Here is a 19,163-nt window from a genome sequence, read left to right as displayed (position 1 = left end):
TGGCTTTAATAAAAATGTTGTTATAGAATGAATGTAGGAGAGCTAAGAATTAAGAGCCTAATGTAAGTGCTCAGTGGCATTGCACTACTGACAGGAAACTAGGTGATAGCAAAGTGAGACATTGACAACTTTCCTCTGGGCTCAGCCGGGAGATTTTAACAAGATCCAGGGTTTTGAGGTCGGATCATCAGGTGGGAGTTTATTAAGACACCTAGTCTGACCCCGGCCTGTCATGCCCCTCATGCTGTGTCTCATCTGTTCTCATCTTGCCACTTCTTACAGCCAGCTTAAAATGGCTTCTGGTGTTTTTTGCACTAATCTAACACCATCGTTTTTTGAGACGCATTGGGGTTTTGAACGGAGTAAAGTTTGAGGCAGCTGTCCTGCACACATCAAAAGTATCAAAGGTGAACAAGTTCTTAGTTGAGAGAAATGTTTCTCAAGTCAGAGGACGGATTATTGATGCAGCTTTTCATGTGAAAGGAAGATGTTCATTACCAAAGCAGAGTTCACATACTGTAGTGGATTAGCATGGGTTATCATAGTTGGTCTGTTGGTCAGTACTAGGGGACCCTGCACAAAAGGGAATGTCAGACACGACAATGTTAAAAATGACCATCAAGTACGACTCCATTTTCTTTGTTCAGACCAAAGAAGAGCTCAAAAGCCTCAGATCATTTGCAAGTGTAGCATCACTGATGGATTGCAATGGAATTTAAAATACATTGATGTCCCCATCAGATTAACTTAAAATAACTCCAATAACAAACAATTTTCAGATTTTTTCTTATACTTTGTTTTAGTGGCAACCCATCTCTGATGTTAACCATAGCCTTTAGTTTGGCACTTTTGCCCATGCCATCTTGTTTTTATTTAAATCAGATGTAACCATATTTGGAGGAGCAGTGGGTTGGGCCTTACTGAGAGATCAAGGACACTGCACGCCCACCTACACCTGTGACCTGCACCCATTTTATGGTATTGGTTGTCAGTCACACATTACCCATCCCCCAATGCATACCCTGCTTTATATTATATATATCCCATGTTATTCTAAATGGGACCGTAATTAACAGAATGAACACCTTGCTGTATAGAAAAAGACTTTCCACACATTGATACCATAATCTCCTTTGGAATATGTTTACTGATGTCATGTGAGAAGTAGGGTCATTTTCTCATAGACGTCTATTAAAACTGACTGGCAACCTGGCAACTCTTTATATACAGTCTATGTAAATGGACAAATGTCTGCAAAACTAATAACACTCCCACCAGCCTCATCTCTAGTTTGTTTTTACCACTTAGTAGCACATGTTAACAAGCTAACACACTACACTAAGATAGTGAACATGGCAAACAACATACCTGCTAAACATCAGCCTGATAGTATTGTCACTGAAGGCATGTCAGTGTGTTGGTGTGTTGAGCTTGGATCACTACTGCAGGTCACAGCTTCTTAAACCTGGTTATATGAATTTGTATTGGATTTTTAAAGTCACTTCTCCCGATAAAACAAAAAATCCTACATTGAGCATTCGAGTTAGGCAGATAATATCGCTTACTAAAGAACAGGTAGGCTTGTTCTGCTGGTGTTTATGATGCAGTTGATAAGGAAGTGTCTATTGGTTCTTGAAAAATGACAGGAATGCTTGAAAACCCCAACTGCAAAGCCTTGCTTGAATTTAATTGCACTGTGTTTTTTACTACTGCTAGGTGGTCTTTCACCATATTACAGATCGTTTACTAAATAATCCATTATTCCCAACCAAAGTGAACTTCATTATTGGCAAAGGAGGGAAAGCGGTTTCATGGGACTTGATGTCCTTTCCAAATAGTGCATTGCTAAATTATGCCCCCACTATGTCACAAGGGTTTTACACTCTGGAGTAAGTGGTTAACACACTGTTGTTGTTGTGCTGGTGCCAAGGATGTGCTTGTTTTTTCAATGACATAGATATTCAGATCAGATGGATCAGTTATGATAAATATTTCGAAATAATTTGTCTCCTCAGGTTAACAGGATGGCACATAATAAAACGTACTCAATAATAAAAGTAAAATAACTGAAGTAGTGGTAAATCTGCTTGATAACAGTCGGGATTAGATAAGTGAAGCGAGCTTCCATTTGGTATTTGATTGTGTATTTCCATTTTCGGCAGAGGAAGAGTCTCACATAAAAGGAAACAATAATTGAACAATTGAATTAACATTAGTTAGTTATGCTATAGTATTTGGCTGTCGGTTTGTAAATCAGGAATTACAATGACAAGTGTTCCACTTGCATTTCTTTCCTATTAAATTAATTTGTGGTAATCTTGGCACTTAATCCACTTAAACCTTCCTATGGTATGTATAATTCACATTGAAGCAGAATGTTTAATTCAGCAAAGCAAGTACATTCCCACTGATGTTATGGCGGTCGCTCCGCTAAACATAATTAGAGCCCTCTGAAGTGCAATTCATCTTTCCTTCCGTACAAATCAAATTTACAGGACATAATGATATATGCTCCGTATTGGCAGTGGCTCCCCTCAGCGTCAGGCAGGCCATGGTAGTTATTCAGAGATCACGGTCATAAGATCTATAGACTAAAAAGGGAAGAGGCCTTTTACCAAGGATCCAGACAAGAATGTTTTTTTATTTTCTTGGTGATTCACTTATCAGCACAAAGAGCTGGAGCTTCATGTTGGACCTGAATTAGAAAGTTTGTCACATTTATCTTTTTGTTTCCCCTTCTTGCTGTTGTCATTCGTCACATTTTTTATCATGCTGAACATGAATAATTTTGATGAATAATTTTTGGAGGTTTGTTGCTGAACAGGAGAGCCGTGATCTGCTTTAATGAGAGAATCTGTAAGGCCCCCGTTAAGAACTGGTATTAACATCCATCCTTAGTGATCCCACCACAAGTGAATAGCACAGAATTTACGTGTGAAGGCACCCAAATGTATCCCGATGTGTCTTGTGTTTCCGATTACTCAGGCTACATCCACACTACTACGTCACTGATGCTAGGTTTCCAAATGTGGAAAATGTGGAAACGCTGGTCCTGTTTTGGTTTGAAAACTCTCAGGCTGCTTTGTAGTCTGGACGGGCAAAACTTTCGGAAACACGAACGCAGTCTCCCTCACTTCCCCACTTTCTTTATTGGTCCTTATCAATCATGACTCGACTACCACCAGTGCATGCAAAATCGTGTCAACACTTAATGTCCGTAACCTTTCCACCTCATCGTTGGTCCATGAAAATGATTCCACCATCTTACTTTTCACCATTGCAGTTTCTTGTTCATTGTGTTTTCTGTAACTAAGCAACTGCAGAGTAGTCAATCTGCTTCCTGTTCACACCGACACGCACACGTAGTGTACATGAATGGTCACGTGATATTAAAGTGTGTTGTTATGGATGGGGGTTATGAATGATGCACAGCTGAAACGCTTGAGTGGATTGTTTTTGTTTTAAAATACAATTCAAATTTTTATGTACATCTGTAATTATACATTGTGTGGGGAAGAGATATCCGATCACAAGTGGTCACAGGAGACACATTCAGGACATATTCTAACGCCAGGTGTGAACAGGGCCAAAGAGACAAATATCCAATAGCGCTAAAGCAATTAGTTGATTAATTTGTTAATTGCTATAATTTCAGTTCATTCATTTGATAAGGATGGAGCATATTAAAGGAACATCAGTTTGATAACAGCCCATGTAAAAATGCAGGATTCTAGCAGTATGGAGGCTTGTTGTGTTTTTGCTGTTGTTTTATTACATCTGGAGTGTTTGTCAACATTGACTTAAATTGTATCAGATTCGGCTGCAACCAAGTTTACCTCTTAAACTCCAGAAGTGTTTTTTGGACTCAACCACATTCATTGGAGAAACATGATTTTGTCCATTGAATAGCTTCGTCAGAAAAGTTCAAAAGAATCTGGTGAGTATTTGCATCAAATGCCTATTTTAGGTCTAGAAAGACAGTACCTCCACAGGCACATTTGTCCAGAAGGCATAATTGTTTCAATAACTTTCATGCAAAGAAGCCAAACATTTCCATGTTCCAGGTTCACCGATTTGAGGATTAGTTTCCTTGTATGTGATAAACTTAGTCTATGTCTTCAGGTTTGTGACTCCTGGTGAACACAACACAACATAGATGACAAGTAGGGGTTACGTTACGTTAGTATGTTACATTATTTTCTAAATAATTGTTAGTTGCAGCACTAATATCAAGTGCGTTTTACAGACATTTGGAACAGCTCAGGGAGACCTTCGTTCTGTAAATGGCAGCTCACTTTTTCTTGCATGAAATGAGTTGAACATAGCTCTCGGTAGAAAGTCGAAAGTCTCCAACAGGTTTGCCATTTAACTCCACTGACTGACTCAGCATGTCATAATCTTCCTTGTAAAGAAATCAAGAATCACTGTTACCGGTGTTGACTGGAATTGTCGGTGGCGGGAGACCAGTCAATGAAACCAGCAGGTTTTGACATTTGCTGTACAAAAGCCTTTATGTCAACACCACTGAATAAGCTCGATCGGAAAGGGGATCCACTGACATTTGAGGGATGTCAATGCAGGAAACAGCATGCAAGAATAAAGACTTAGCTGAGTTTATTACTGGATTTGTGTCCTGACCTTCAACCTGTTCTTGTAAGACTGGCTATTATTTCCCAAAGAGCAGGCTGATCTGTGTCTGTGTCCAGGTCCGATAGGTCACATAGACCCACACACAGACCCGGGTGTGATGGAGCATCAGTACATGGTCAACATCCATGACAATTCTCCTGTCAGACATGTTCTCATTCCACCGACTAAACACAGAGAGGCAAACCTTATCTCAGAAATAAGCCTTCACCATTTTAAGTCACTGTCATACAGGAACCAAAACCACAAAGACCCTAACAAGACTTGACAGGGATTTATTGACGACTATTTTGTGAAATCTAACATCATAAATGTTTGTCAATTATCATCTAAGGACACTGTCAAATTCAAACCTTATCCCCGACTAAGTGAAAACAGTTCCATTGCACTTTACTTTGGGGCCGTTCTGTAAATTTTAATTATTTATCTTCTTGTAACATAAAATGATGCATTCTAGCCAAATGCTAGTGATGAGTAAAAGCTACAGATCAAATTACTCAAATGCAGTTGGTAATAGTAGGAACAGCAAGAGATGTAAACACCATCTGGCCATACTTCTGTTTGTACTCCACTGATGATGCATTTTATGTAATTCAGTTTAATAAAATCCCTTTTACCATAGAAACATGAAAGAAAATGGATTTATGCCACTGGGAGTATGTAATTCTCAATTTATTAGATAATAATGCAATGTAGAGAAACAGTAAGTCACTGGTAGATGTATTTGGTCCATCGGCCTATTTGAGTCACTGAGTTTAAAAAGTAATTTCACATTAACTGGGCAGCTTTCAATCAAACACTGAAGAGGCTTCTGTGGAGATTGAATCAGAGAGGCATCCTCAGTTGTACCAAATCATCTGGTTCAGCTACAGAAGGGCATCTTGAACTTCTGAGCAAACACATAAAACCAACAAGAAAGTGACAGAGATACACTCAACCCACACTTTGTAAATGAACACCTGGTTCTCTCTTTAGACACAGAGCCGATTAGTATTCAGGTTTATTGACAGAGCTCATTTAACACACAAGCATACCATTGCATTGTGATGATGAAGCTAATGAATGTTCAAGGTGTCCTTGGTTTTGCCTGGAGCTTTTGTCATCTGTCAATTTCCCCTCTCAGCTGTGAAGGAGTGACAAGAAAGCAAAGCACTCCAAAAATAATAATAAATAAACAACAGCAGCCTGTCAGAGAAGTTTGGTTGTGATGAGGTTTTTAACAATACTTTCCATCAAATTTACTAGAAACTTTTCTCAGAATTTCCTAAAATTGATAAGTTGGCATTCAGTTGTTAATTTGTAGCACATTATTCACACTGCAGATTCTTAGCCCAGGGCTATCCAAGAATAGACCTAATATTTACCCCCTTGTCACACACACATTATTAACCTTGGGTTAACCTGAACCCAGGGCTATACGATTGTTACTGCAATGTCACTAGCCCTGGGTTGAATGTCTGTTGGAACTAATGTTCACATTGTCCAATGTTGTTTCAATAGATTCGTCTTTACACAATTTCCACCTGGGATCAAAATGGTATTTCTGATTCTTATCTGATAAAGCAAGCTGCCCTGTTTCACGTTGGAACCATGTTTATTCATTTTTAGGGGGAGCGCAGCCAGCAAGCCCGAGGCTAAACTCGGGGTTAACAGTCTTTGGATGATGCTTTGTGTGAGAGCTTTCTTTGCTTGGAGCGAAACAGCTCCCTCAGCTCTAGGCTATCACTAAGTGCTAAGTGCCGGGTTCAAAAATTTTTGAATATTTCCAAGAGGGCCGTACACAATTTGAAGTGTGATTGCATTAATTGCTACAGTTAATCCTTTCATTTGAGCTTTCCAGAAAAAATTTGTTTCCTACAGAAGTCCATTTTGATATTATTATCATATTACAGAGATAAAGCTGGATGTAGCTATGTGAAGATTATTTATTATAGTCATCAACTAAGACTCTGATAGGCTGTGGCATTCAAAATGCTGCTGTTCCAACAGATTGGACTGTTGACACGAGTCAGTTTGGGTGCTGATGGATGGATTTGGTTGATGCTGCGTTCCTCAGCAGAAATCCAGATACATCAGATTAGCCTGTGGATTTTCTATTCTTCAACTGCCCAGTTTTAGAGAGTCTGTGAGTCATCAGATTTCTGTACTTGGCTGACAGGAGTGGAAGCCGACCAATTCTTCTGTAGTACTTGATCCATCAAGATATATGTATGTATATATATATATATGACGAGTTTCTACGAAGTCTTCAACCAATTGATTGTTTATCCATTTTTACAAAGAGTAGTCCGCACTGAAGTCCTTGACACAGTGTCATATAGTTTGAAGTGGACCCAAGAGTAAATGTTAAATTGCACTTTGTCCCTCGTTATTAATCTTTAATGACTAATCCCGGAAGGTTATTGATGAAGCCCCTTCTTCCTTATCAATGTAACACAGGTCAATAAGACCTTGCGTAAAAACAACTGTCAGTCAAGTGCTTCACAGAATATCACTCAACATCCCAAACAGATTTGGTTCAAACTGTGAAAAGGCATTTTAACTAGAACGAGATATCGCACTAATATCTGAGTTCGGAAAAGGTTGTAAATGTCAGTATAACCACCAGCACGGAAACACATACACACAGCTAATTGATTATTAAACGGGACTGGGCAGATCACCTTCAGCTTTAACAAGCCATGAATTAGAGAAGCGGAAACAGAGGGATTGTGTTGTCACTTGAGTTGTCAGTGCCAGACTGTGAACTAGAGGAGAAAGTTGCCTCCACGTAATTTGAAACACAAGCCTAGGCTGTGACAGACAAATCTCTGTGTGCGATAAGCGGCCTTCTCCAGAGACAAATTGCTGTTAAATTTAGAATATGTCTCCGCCCATTCACCGCCTCCCCTGTAGAACAGCCAAAATGATCGCAGAGGTATGGTAACTTCTGTTTTACCTCAATTTTGACCCAGGTTGCAGTTTTAATTGTAAAACCTTTTTTTTGTGTGTGTAATAATTGAGAGACGATCTATAGTTTACATTAATCAGAAAATGACTCCCCATCAAGTGATATCTGTTGGAAAATTGTGAGTCATACAGGTCATGGTATCTTCAGGAGTTGTACAAGTGTCCAAAAACAACTGGACTTGCTCCATATCTCATCCAAGAGGCTTCTTCAGTTCTAAATGACAAGTGGGAGGTTTCAGGTATTTGTTAAAAGTCCTTATGTTGAACATGCAAGTTGTTGACCCCCTGTTCAATGATGTTGGGGTCACCTTAGTCAAGCTGTGAATGGATGTTGTTACCTGCAAGTTGTAGACCTATCCTGCTGCTCTTCTGTAGGTCATTAGGGTCAGGGGAGTTGGGGTGTGGATGCACTTTGGGGTGTCTGGGGACAGAACTTAGGACAGCATGGTAGATGGTAGACAAACTTCTCTGTTGAGTCTTTTGACAAAGATGGCTTCTTTCACTCCTCATTCAAATCATCTGTCTTGTCTGGTCAAAATACGCACATTACCATTCTCCTGTGTGGACTGAGCAACTGTCTGTGCCATCAATTTATGTAGGGGTCTACACACACCTGTTCTATCTGGTTATGATGAAGTCACAGTGAAGTCAGAAAGTGATATCATTAAGTACATCTGCATCCTGAGATGACATTAAGATGTCAACTGTGTCATATAGTGAAGTAATGCGTTCACTTTTGCAACCAGCACGATTAGAAACATGACCTACGGTTAATTTAGTTTAACCTTAGGTTAAGATTTGAAAATAAACTCAACTGTAGCAGGGACACTGTCTTTAAATTACCTCGACCACATTTATTATCACTAATCAGCGGACATATATACAGTTGGTATATCTGAAAAAGGCCATCATTATCATCATCATCATCATCATCATCATCAGTCTAGTGTTAGAGGCTTTAATACAATTACATAATAAGCAGAACAGTTTACAGAAGGGGTTAGTGCTACTTTTAAGACGTTGGTCTTGACTCTGTGATATTTGAACTCCCCTCTCTTACTTTTGCCCACATTTCCAACATAGAATCACAGTTTGTGTGATTACAAGTCATTGTTTATTAGTGGTGGGAATCCAAACATAAAAAAGCCTAATCCTAGGGACTATCTGGTTGAAAATGTCCACAAGTGAAATTCTCCAAGTGGCAATTCACTGATCTGAAACTGTCACAAATACAACCTCAACAATGTCCCTGCTTCTTTCTCTGAAGCGCCCTCCTGTTTTGTTTGGCTGCCATCCACGCAGCCATCTGAGCCACCAGCTCCCTGACTAAGACCAAGTCTGACTCCCTCAGCCTGTTGCCTGCGGTGGTTGTCTGCCATCCAGGCCGACATGCACAGCACAGCTCCAACGGGTGGACGAATAATGGACAAACGTAGTCCGGAGGTTTTTCATCCTTTCAACCAGTGTGCATGGAGCTGCTCTCCCTCGCTTTATGTTCTGTCTGTTACTCCCACATCAAGAGCCACAGTTTCAGAGGACGTGATCACCTCATTTCAACAAACACACACAAAAAATAAGAGAGGGAGAGGGAGAGAGACATAGAGCAGAAATTATTGTTGTGACGTTAGCTTGGGAACGACTATTAAAACAGTACAAAAAAAAAGGAGCTGTGATCGCTAGGTACAGTGTCTTCCTTTATATGTCGGACCATATGGCATCATTTCATAAATTCCACACACATCGAGTCTGGCTCCAACGAGAGGGAAAATGCTGCTGTTGTGGAAGCGGGAGATATGTGGATAGCAGTTGCTAAGAAACTGCTGAAGTGTTGAAGTCGGACAGTGATAATTATACTACTGGAATGTAATCACTTGTGAATAATTTATCCAGCATGTGATGGAGAGACAAGAACCCACAACCAAAGTAAACACAATGATGAGAAGTCTGCTAATGGAGTTACTTGTAAGACCTCCGACATACCAAAATGAGAGGAAGCCATGCCTGTAACTGTGAAATAATTCTCACATGGACAAAGCGGATCCCGTAACAACTTGTTGCCACATTGAATGTAACATCTGTCGCAACTTGCCAAAAGAGAGAAATGAACGATGTGTCCATTTGGCAAAATTCAATATTCACGTCCCTCAGTCACTCCTCTTTAGTTTGGCCATTTCTCTTTGGCCATTTCCCCCAGACGATGAACACGGATCCTATTGGCCATAATCTCAGATTTAAGATGCTATTCTTTATTTTCTTAAGACTCCCAAAGGAGCTTAATACATATTATGAGAATAAAGATAGATGTGTGACAAATTATAATCTTATAAGGAAACTTGTCTAAGTATTTTGATGATGTATGATTGTGTGTTTCTGCAGCAAGGACATATTTCGGTTTAAAGCACATGGACACTTACTGCCAAAAGCTCTTGAATCTAGTCTTTCAAAGTGACATCTTCTTCGGAATCCTCTATCCATTGAACCTTATTTTTATCCTGAGATATATTCTTCCAGTTTGGGGTCCATCAAGTATTCCAGGCGCCATCAACGGGGCTGCTGTGTAGTCTCCAGAAAATCTGCTGTTGTATTCTCACACAACCTCACTCGGACATTCTCCAAGGTTTTAACGAGGGGGCTGGCAGGAGAAAACCCAGAGAATGCCTGGAGCAACTGGAACTCTGCGTGCTCACATTTAGCTCCTCTGGATAATCTCAGGAGAATATCTGGAGCTCAGTGCATGTCTGAAAGCTCTAGAGAAGAAATCAAATTACTTTATTTGGCTCCCTGTAGGTTAATCAGGGCCACTTAATCGCCCTAGCTTTAACTTCATACTCACACTTCAAAAGCACTGTCAATTTAATTACAGCCACTGAACTGTCTTAATAGATTCATCTCTTTGTTGAGAAAGTTGTCTGCACCTCTGTCACTTGGCGCTTTTGCTCATCAGTTGCTAGTCGAGCTTAAAAACCAGGCAAAGTGCCAAATCAAAACTCCAGGGCCACAGACAGCCCCAGGTTCTCTGTATGCTAATTTCTCTGTGGTAATGTGATTGTCAATTTGTTTTTGAACATGCACCACAAACGCACAATATCAATTTAGGGAATAAGGGCCTTATGCCTCTTGTCGGAGTGGTGCTTGGCGGATGGCTGAATAGCTTCAGACCCCCCCCCAACACCTTTCTAACAACAGATTAAGGTGGGCTGTGTGCAACAGTTTCTCCAACCGTCAGAAATCAACAGTCTGACGTTCACACTTTGCCCCTCAGCAGCTGGTCAGTTGTGTTCAGATGAAAGAGGAACCAAAGAGTGCAACACTATGAATGTCCTCTCCTGTTAGAGACCGGCAGAAAATGTATGCTTTTTGTCCCATGTTTAAATTATGTCACGTCTTCCCCCTCTCTCTCTCTGCTGGAAGGCTTTTCATTCCTTGAAACCACTGCAAACTTATGCATTACAAACAAGTTCCTTTTCCCGACATGAAACAATCCTTACTGCCTCAATTACATCTACTTCCTCACTCTAGTTGAATCTATAAATATGTAAATACCGTTTGTTTCAACAGCTGCAAACAAGACGGTCCCTCTTCACAGAAAAGTCCTTTCTCATTATTTGTGACTTGGAGATTTTGAGTTTTGTTACTTATGGAAATTTCACACTGCATCCCAAGTGGCTCCAAACTTATTATGAAGTCACAAGTGAACCACAATCTGTTTGACTAGATGCTGATTGAAGAGGCACGTTTTTCAGGGCCTTTAAGAACATGAGTATTTGATTTGATACTGTATATTTGATATTGCTAAATCAACTGCTGTACTAGTTCAAAATACTACAAACCTGTAGTCAGTTACTATTGCAGTATGAAGGCACTGTACATAATTCACAGAGCGTGAGAGGAAAACAGGGTAAAAAGGCCATGAAGCAGGTTCATCTGGTCATGGAGTCAGTCACTACAGCCTTTTAATGCAACATCGGCTTCTGGCACTTAAAAGTTGCTTTGTAAAAGTGGTTATACCACGTTTACTGTATTATCTCCTGGGCGGCATTAGGTTTCTCTCGAGTATTGGAGGAAGATTTGATACAGCAGAGATTATTATTTCAGACTGCTTCACATACTGACCGACTGACTGTCTACAATGGGCTATCAAATGTCTGTTTCAATTATTAATATTCATTAATGTGTGTAGCATTTTAATGTCACAGTTAAGTGCACTCAAGCTGGAAGTATTATATTTCAGGAAACATTTGTACAAATGACTGCGCATGCGCCCATTCACCTTTTAACCATAAAAAAACAAATAACTTCAGAACATTAGCTGGTATTTTACCAGAACTTTTCCAAAACAGGCCTCAGCAATGTGCTAGAATGTGGACATAGACACTCTGTTTGCTGATTGTCTTAGGAATTTTTTTTATTATAAAATATATTATGAATAGTAGTTTTAGTTTTGGGAACAATTAGTACCGAGGTTGAAGACGACTTGAATCACTTTGAACTGCCATATGTCATAGATCCTCTCGGTCATCAATCATGTTCATTTAATTTATGTGTATTCTGCACATAGCTTGAGCTGCTTGCTTACCTGTAGTTCTGAGCTAACTACATGCAAAAGCTCCTACAAATCGGAAAAATATAGTGACTCATGGAGAAGAACCGTTATGTTGAATCTTTCTAGGAACTCGAGTAGATATTAATATTGGTTTATTAACTATCTTTACTTCTGCCAAGAGGGTTAGGTTTCTTGTCTGCGTATTTCATAAATCAAAAACTTTTAGGGGACTGAATTTGGTGCAGATCCAAGTAAATATCAGGATAGATTGAATTTAGATTGGATTCCATGAGGGGATTGGTGAGTCCTGGCAGACGTATACACTCTATTCAGTAGAGTCTAATGCCATCCTAGTCCACCACTGCCATATATAACCTCCTAGTTTTTCTCAAAAACTGTTAAATAATGAGTCGGTACTTGATAGTACTTGCTCCATTTTGCTTCTAATTAGTACCAAATTGTGTCTGCCCTTTTTTGGGGAAATATTCTATAAATGTACAGTTAAAAAAGATGAGCAAAGATGTGAATGGAAAACATGGGCTTAGCCAGCTTTGCTAGCCATTTGCAACGGAGCATAGGATGTCTTTTTCAAAGTTCACACAGAAACACCTGTACTGCACTGAAGCTGTTTGAACTCATCCCAATATACAGTCAATGGCACAATTCCAATGCTCAGCCACCTGTGTGATACATGCAAACATGCTCCTCTGAGTCACAGGAGACGGGCTTTACAGGCTCCAGCTATGTTCACTGATGTGATTTGCACTTGCCTACCGGCCTCTCTCCTCGGCTGCCAATCATTTTTTTTTTACTTGTCATCTCCTGCTATATCTGTCGAGGGCCGATTAAGGCAAGGGAAATTGGATTTGCATGCAAAGAGAGTATTTCAAAGGACAGTCCTGTCATTGTTCCATGAAAATTAAGCCAATGATATGATCAAATACTTTTCTACATCAATTTATCATCCAGGCCTAATTTCCTTGCTTGGTTATTGATTTTAAATTGAGCACATGTGCGGCCGCTTTCTTATTTTGTTGATCTTTTTCCATTCGGTTTCATTGTTCACTTCCCTTCTAACAGCATCAGAAAATATAGCCACAAACCTTTAACTGTTTGTAAATGTCACAATATCATCATATTATAATGGGAATGATTTTTGTGAACCAGGCCGTGAGAAAATGTATATTTAAAAAAACATTATTTGTCCCACAGAGTCTCTTCAAGACATTGATTTGTTTAAATGATTAGCTTGCTATGGTTTCGTATTTTTCATTCAGTCTGCAGAACTGCATGCTAATCAGCAAACTAATACAGTGGACAGGGTTTAAACATAGGCTGTATTCCAATTCAGGGGCTGCATCTTTCGGAGGACTCGTTTTACTCAGTCCACAAAGATGTGGCCTCTGTAGTCTATGGAGGCGGAGCCAAAATGAGACATAGGAGGATTTCTATTTGCGTCACCAGCTTGCCCCGCTATTACCGTTTCATCATTAGCTACTTTGAGCAACTGCACTTACTGAAACTCAGCTATATAGATCGTTAGCTTAGTCACAGACATACTATGAATCCTGGGAAGGGACCCACCTCGGATGGATGTTGCTTTTAAAATGGGACAAAGTAGTTGTGGTCTTCAAATTAATTTGAAATGGGTCAAATCTTTTTTCATAGCTGTGCACATTCATTCATTCAGCCAATTCTGACATCTCTATTTCTCGCTATCTCTCTCGCTCTGACACAAACACACACACACACACACACACACACACACACAAACACACACACAACCCCCCCCCCCACACACACACAGTATCTTCAGATGCATCTGTAAACAAAACACACAAACAAAAATAATCCCAAGAAGGCGATGTAGTGTTCTTATTTGTAAAGATATCTTCTGTGCGGCAGCGTGCACTCACACACACTCACACACACACACACATCACGCTCACACCTGTGCAATTATATTGTCAATCAATGTTTGTTGTGCTGACTGTGATTGAAATTTTGCATTTCACTCAACCCTACTCCGAGGGAAACAGCGCCTGAGTTGGGTCCCAGCTTTCATCTCTTTAACATCAGCTTTGAATTCTCAGTTTCACGTGGCATCTCTAGCACTTCTGTCGTCCTGGGGGAGGGATCCCTCACATGTGGCTCTCTGAGGTTTCAATGTTTTTTCCCTTTAGTTGAGGGTTAAGGAAAAAGGGTGTAACCTTGTTAAGCCCTATGAGACCAATTATGATTTGTGAATAGGGGCTATACAAATATAATTTGATTGATTGATTTGATTGCAGTTTTGGAAAAGTCAAACATTTCGACCTGTGAATTACAGGTTTTACCTGACTAGAAAAAAATAGTTTAATAAACTCAGTTACTGCTTTATGTCCCTTATCTGATTCAGAGTTTTAGTTAATTTGTTGTTGTTTTTTAAGATATTTTATTGTGTTTGGTCTAAGCAGCACATTGACACCACTGTTTCCCCTGCAAGTGATGCTTTCGACTGCGGCAAATGATGATGAAAGAATATGTCCTCTCTTTTAGATATTAAAGTAGTAAAAACACCTACGGAGATAGTGTCACTCATTCATTCTTACATACACACACATGCACATACTAATAAAGAAAGATAGCATAAGAGTCAACATAAAGGTTAATTTGGCTCCTACAACAATCTTTTCTTCATTCATCCGTTGCCCATGATTTTATTTCCCTGGGTTATTTATATCAGTTCTCCCCTCTGACTTCAATTGGGGACAGTATCTTTTCCTCAGCTATCAGAGCTGCAGGATATGTCCTTGTACCACTGCACATAGAGCAGACAGTTGCCAGTTTAGCATCGCTTTGAGCAAGGTTTAATCTTACTTTACCTCTTTAGATCAGCACTGCTCTAAGAGAAGTCTCATCAATGTATGTGGAAGCTGAAGATATATCAGCTACCTTCAAATTCTCTAGGGGCTGTAAACGTCCCCTCTGGTCATTTTCCTCTGAGGATGAATTTGTAACCTATATGTGGCCATATTGTGAGATTCAAGAGGCTGTTTAGATTTTCTCAAAACTCCCGAAGGAGCTTAAAAGGAAGAGTTTTCTGATGCCCTGTGGTAATACATGTACTCTGGAAATTAGCAGCCATATTTCTTATTTAAGAACTTTAAGCAGGTGTAACTCCTAAGGTATTATTGCATTCCAAAACCTTTACATGTTATGAGGATAAAGATAGATATATGAGAAATTATAATCTTATAAGGAAACCTATGTAAGTATTTTAACCATGTATGATTGTCAAATATTGAGCAGCAAAATGCCTGTTACAGCAAAAAGGTAAAAGTTGAAAGTTTTGTTACCTTACTAGTTGAAAGTTCTGTCCTGATTTTAAAAAAGGGGAATTTATTTTTAACCAAAATATCAGATGGAGCCTAATTAAAAGGTCAGTATTCACAACCAAGAATCAACTATACAGCGAGTCAGTGCCATGCCCTTGAAGGTGTATGTTATCTGTGTCAGCCGCTGAGTTCCACGTAGTATGGAGCTGACTACTTTCTCTCTGCCCCTGTCGTTGTCCTGGTAGCTCACACAATTAGCTGAGTGAGAGTGAGGTGTCAAACTAATTTGATGGATAGGAAAATAGAATAAATAGAATCCATTAAATGGTAAGTATTTAGAACTTTATACTTACAATAACATAAAGTGATGCATGAAAACACCTTATACATGCAGATTTATGTTTTTTATTATAACCAGAAAAATGTAGAATATGAGCAAATGCTGTATAGTATAAATGGAAATTTTAATAAACAACAACACAAAAACAAATAACATCCCAGAAAGAAAATGCAGGAGTAAAAACATAATAAAACATTTATGGCAATAAATATTGATAAAAGGAAACAGATTTTTTAAAAATTATTATTACAGAGGCCACAGTATGTATGGGATTGTCGATTTTATGCATTTATAAAGTTCCTCTCAGAATGGTGCGATAGTGGGCCGACCTGAAAGAAGCTGCTTTTCATTGAGTTTTAGTATTTGTTCATATTAATTAACGAGTCGGACAGGGATGAAACCGACAAATAGGACGACCATGATCAAAAAGGTTTTGGAATGAGGCCGCGTATGTTTTGAGATCTGAAGGTGGCAGAGGCTTTTCACAACCCTTTACAATTAATACAATTATATAGATTTTTGACATATTCTGCTTGTAATAAGCGATAAATGAACTGTTAATACTCGGATACAGCGTTATCAATTTGAAAAACTTATTTGTCTTTTAAAGATGTTTTATAAGGATGATATATGGTGGTTACTCAATAGAAAAATGTGGTGGCCAGAGTTCCACTTTTATATTTTCTTGAACTAGTAATATAAACTCTAGGACATAAACACAGCACAATGACCAGTGTGTATTGTGAAGCTCTTGTGCACCTCTTTGGTCTCCGTCTCTATTCATCACCTTCCTCCTTTGTGATTTCAACAGAGGCTCTTGAGCTGACATCTTAAATAGATCTTTGGGTGGACAATTTAAACTGGCAGCTTCTGTCACTTGGGAGTTTCGCCTCACGTCCGCTGTTAAAGCTGTTTGGTAAATTAACTGAACTGAGGTCTCTAAGAACATCCTGTGTACACCATCAACACTGCTCCGACATAGAGTTAATAGGTAATGTGGCTTCCGTCACATTGGTCTCTGAAAAACCTGCATTTATGTTCAAATTTGGAATGTTCTGGGTCAGTTTTAAAGGGTTTTAATTGTACTTCGACCAGTATTCATCATTTGATCCTTGAACATGCTTATTACCCAACTTCATAGTCTGGGTTATGCCTTTTTGTTTTGTTTCCAGGAATTTGTCAATTTAGTTTGTCTTGGATGTTTATCTAATAATAAAAAAATAAGAATTTAGTCAATTAGTTTAGGGCTTGGATTTCATTCTCAACAAACCTGCATAACCTCCCTATAGCTCAACATATATATTAATTGATCCACTGTTTTTTAAATGGCTGCTTTTCAGTGCAAACACAGGGTCAGCTGGCTAATGAGGCCAGTTTGTGAATGACAAAGCTAAACCTATGGAGTGTCGGTTTATCTTTCCATGCTCCACCAGTGTCATGTCGGGGCGAGCGTCAGAAACGTGGCATATCTCTGCAGATCAGCTGCATTAAATGTTTTGTCAGCCAGGAATCCCAGCAAAGCCAATTGAATCTGAGAGTCAGAAATGTTTTTGTTGAGCAGTTAAGCTGGGTTTAGACTACTTGAGATTTTAAATCCTAAATGATTTTAAAATCAGGTTGCATCATGCACACGAGGAGAAACCTTCACAGATGTTCGTCTCTCACATCTCTAAACTTGCACACTACAAGATTTGAAGTACTGGTAGATCCCACACAGGATATTAGTGAGATGATTGTGACAGAGGGAGCAAAGAGGGAGCATTGTATCACCCATGTGATCTCATGAGGAGCTACCTTTGATGTTAATGATGAAAAGCAGAAGGCTGAGTGAATGGTTTTCTATTCTTCAACAAGAACTGGAGGTGAGATTTCAACTTATCTGTCAACAATAGCGCGCTAGCTACGGTTAGCCTCAAAGGCTAGACTGTTAACCAGTACTTTACAAAACTGCTCCAGGATGGACTTATCCAGATTTAAACTTAATATCCAATGTGGTTCATATAAATCAGGAGGGGCCTGATGAGCAGCCCGGGAGGTTTAAGACTTGATCTGTAAATACTGTACGTTACTTTATAATCTGGACCAAACATCAGAGGGTACCAAGTTCCCAGTCTTGGAAAGAATGAATAACAACTGTCTGTTTTTACCAATCTTTGACTGAAATCACCATGAAAAAAATAATACACTCTACGCAGTGTTCAAAATCTTATCTAATCTTCTTAACTTGAACTCGGTGAACACTATACAGGAACCATAAGTTTCTGTCCATGTAGGAACAAGATTCACTGAAGCATGTATCTTGTTTAAAACTATGTAGAAAATAAGAAGTAGAAGGCAAAGTAACTGCAATGTAAATCACAATTTCAGTGTATGTGGACGAAATTGCTTTGTTTATTTGTATTAACTCAATCAGGCCTTTCAGCCATACTCCGAAAGTCAACACAGTTCAACACAGAGTTTCACAACAACACAGAAAATTTTGACTCTCAGTGGAACTACTGGCTTTTTGGTCAGATCAGGCATCACAATGAGAAACTACATGATTATCAGTCTTAAATCTTTTTTACTGCCCCATCTGTCAGAATGATGCATGATATATCCAGGAGCTAATAAAATATTAATCAATACTGGCAACTACATCTTGATAACATCGCCAGGTCTTTTCTAACTTTATGGTCAGCATTTTATAGGAATAAAAGTTTGCTGGGAATTCAGTACACTCCGTTTTTACAAGCGAGTACCTCACAACACATTTCAGCCACGAAGGCTACAATACAACCAACTCTTCATCACAGAAAGATAAATACAAATATACATTTATATTTTATATAAAAGATATTGTCCCTTAGGATAAATGATTCTGTAAGTATCTGTAGGCAGCTTAACTTGTCTCTGTTGAGAAAATGTATAGTAATCATAGGCTACGTTGATTTAAATAAGGGGGCAAGGCTCTGCTGGAGACTTGTGGGAGGAAACGAGCTCTTTTTAGTCCCATAATTCTACATTACAGCTCAATGAAGGTCATGCATTACATAATGTTTCTCCAGGTCAAAGTATATTACATTAAAGTGGCTTAAACCTTGTTTCACCCCTGGGTATGTTTGGTCTACACTTGACACCAGCGTGCACATTAAACAATGTGGTTTAATCAAATTGCCTCAGTCGTTGGAACAGTGTTCAAACAGCTAAAGCACACATGGGAGATCATTAAACCTGAGAGGAGATTGAGTCTCATTTGCCAAGGACCTTACCAAACTCGGAGGCCATCTATTAGTCGTGCACAGCAAGTCCTATCTCTGTTTATCGCTCCTTCTCAACACAAATGTCAGGAGCTCTGTGCCATGACACAAACAGAGAACCCTCAGTG

This window comes from Pleuronectes platessa, chromosome 7 (genome assembly GCF_947347685.1).
Source record: "Pleuronectes platessa chromosome 7, fPlePla1.1, whole genome shotgun sequence".
Classification (NCBI taxonomy): domain Eukaryota; kingdom Metazoa; phylum Chordata; class Actinopteri; order Pleuronectiformes; family Pleuronectidae; genus Pleuronectes; species Pleuronectes platessa.
This window is presented reverse-complemented; position numbering follows the sequence as displayed.